The following is a 3119-nucleotide window of genomic DNA, read 5'->3' on the forward strand; positions in this document are numbered from 1 at the left end:
ATTTTTTTAATTAAAATTTTCTTCAACTAAAATTTGTTCATTTCTTTTAAAAAAACAAAAATTTGATTAATCTAAAAATATTAAATTTAAAAAATATTATTATTAATTAAAAAAAATTAAATGGTTCTCCATGGTTGATTTCAACGACAAAAAATAAATATGAACTATCAAGAACCAATTTGTTAAGTAGTCTAATAACATAACAAGTAAAAAAAATTAAAGTATATATCCATTTTTATCCTCAAAGAATTTTAGACAAGACACTTTAGTCCCCAACTAAAATTAATTACTCGATTGGTCCCTAACAATTAATTCTGTCAGTCACTTAGGTCCTTTACTCCGTTAACTCTAACGGAAGACAAAATAATTCCTAACAACTCTAACAGGGGACAAAATGGTCCCTGATCTCCTCTGTTCGAAAACGACACTGTTCTCTCCCAATTTCCATCATATCTCACATAACACTAGCAGTCTAACACTGTAACTTCAAACTACACAATGCACACTCTATAAATTTAATGTTCACAAGAAAAAAAATCATCATCTTGTTCTCAACCAATTCATACTCAGGAAACTAATGCCTATGTCTCTCAACTAGTTATCATCTTTGATGGATCCCATGAATCTAAACAGCAAGTCTGATTTGTTAAGACCCATCGTCGTCGTTGCCATCTCCCTCTTCCTCTGCCCTATCATATCCCTAACCACATTATTCACCACTCCAATCGCTTCCTTCAACTTCTTCTTCGAACCAATATTCATTAATCGCTTCAGTTTTCATATGAGCGGCAACGGCGACATTGCTTGTTGTACTGATAGCTTGGATGCGAGGTTGAAGCTGTCTGCCAACTTGGACTCTGGAAAAGAAGGAATGAAGCACTCGGTATTTCAAATGAGAATTTGCATATGATGTCAAAGGAGAATCTTCTCATGATATCATAATGTCCAACAATCTATATTGCTTGCCGGAGAGTGAAAAAAGGCGTGCCCTTGTAGTAGTGGTGAAACTTGGTCTTGAGGATGTCCTGGATGTGTCGGGGTTGGAGGTGATGTTATCGAAGACGTGGAAGTGGATGCTTTTGGTGGGTGAAGTGCAGACGAGGTGGATGTACCAGTCACAAAGATTTAGGAAGTGTGTGGTCCATGACATGTTGAGGTAGGTGCGATACGTGTGACAATTACACCATAGCTTAATCTTAGAGTTAAAGAAGAGGAAGGAAAAGATGGAAAAGAAGACTGTAAAGGAGAAGAAGGAGAGTATGAATGTTAGGGTTATGCGAGATATGATAAAAATTGGGAAAAAACAGTGTCATTTTCGAATAAAGGGGTCAGGGATTATTTTGTCCCTTGTTAGAGTTGTCAGGGACCATTTTGTCTCCTGTTAGAGTTGTCAGGGACCATTTTGTCCTCCGTTAGAGTTAACGGAGTAAAGGACCTAAGTGACTGACGGAATTAATTGTTAGGGACCAATCGAATAATTAATTTTAGTTGGGGACTAAAGTGTCCAGTTTGAAATTCTTTAAGGACCAAAATGGGTATATACTCAAAAAATTATTAATATCAATGGCAACTTTTTGCTAGTATCATGATCGACACAACTTCATTTAAAATGTTCAGACATAACAAACATTTGGTGTCATTAATCTAATTTAAATACATAAAATTTATACATGTAGATATTATTTTAGAACTACACACTAGATCTTAAAAAAATAGGTATATATTATACAGAGATGTTACACATCTAAGTATTTTTCCATCCAAGTTCATCCAAGTAGGCCCATCACCAACAAAAACCACTCTCATTAAAAGAGCGTAATTATACGGGCGTCTTTTTCTTCTTCTTCTTCTCACGCTCATTTACGCACGGAGCGTCTTCTTCTTTACCTTCTTCTTCGCCTTCTTCTTCGCGTTTCTCCTCCTCCTCCTCCTTTTTTGCGTTTCTTAAATTAAATTCAGAATGTAAACTCGTTTCAAAACAAGCACAGACTAAATGCATCTTATTTAAATCCAGAATGAATTGAAATTACTTCATGATTACGACACACAAACTTAATTAAAAAACAAACACACAAATAAAACTGAATCATGAACAAAAACACATCCAAATTCATTAAGTGATTTTGTAGCATTATGTATTTCTTCTTTTTTGTTTGATTTTCCTTCTTCTTTATCGTAATCACCAACAACACCAACATTTTGAATTGAATTTGAATTTATATAATGGACAATGTTCGGTCATTTAGTATTATACAGTGGTTTCGCTTTGATAATATTTTCGGTTCATTCTAGACGCAGATGTTTTTGAATTCGAATTTATATAATAGACAAATGTTCGGTTCATTTAGTATTATACAATAGTTTCGCTTTAATAATATTTTCGGTTCATTTGCAGTCCAGGTGTGTTGTCGATGAATAATTTGTCCCAATAGTTGGAATGACTTTCAAGACAAATTGAATGGAAAGGAATGAAATTTAATACAATTGAATAAAGTGATAATAAATAATTTCATTCTTTTTTGCTAAAAAAAACTCAATCATTAACAAAAATATATCGAAATTACTTAAGGAATAAAAAATTTGGTCAATATTTAGTAGCATCAAGTGAACCTCAATTAACACACAAATGAATCGAAATAAATTAATAAATGAACCGAAATTATTTAATGATGGTAACAAAGAAAATCAGAACTAATAAAGATGTTCGCAAAATGTTGATATTATTGGTGATGAAGATAACGAAAAAAAATACATAACATTGAAGAAGAAGAATCTGCATGTGCGAATTTGGAAGAAGAAGAAGAAAGAGGAGGAGAAGAAGCAGGAGGAGAAGAAGAGGAAGAGAGGAAGAAGAATCTGCGCGAATTTGGAGGAAGAAGAAGAAGGAAAAGAAGAAAGACGAGAAGGAGGAGGGGGAGAAGGAAACGCAGAAGAAGAAAAAGAAGCACGTAATTTAAAAAATTGTTATAACAACTTAGTTAGACTTAATTAGTATTTTACTTGAATGTAGAACTTTAGTGTATATTATATTAAATGAGTTGAAAGAAAAAGAACGGAATAAAAGTGGTAAGAAGAAAGATAGTGTTAAAAGGTGAAAGACGTTGAGAAAAAATGAATAA

The sequence above is a fragment of the Arachis ipaensis genome, chromosome B06 (genome assembly GCF_000816755.2).
Source record: "Arachis ipaensis cultivar K30076 chromosome B06, Araip1.1, whole genome shotgun sequence".
Classification (NCBI taxonomy): Eukaryota; Viridiplantae; Streptophyta; class Magnoliopsida; order Fabales; family Fabaceae; genus Arachis; species Arachis ipaensis.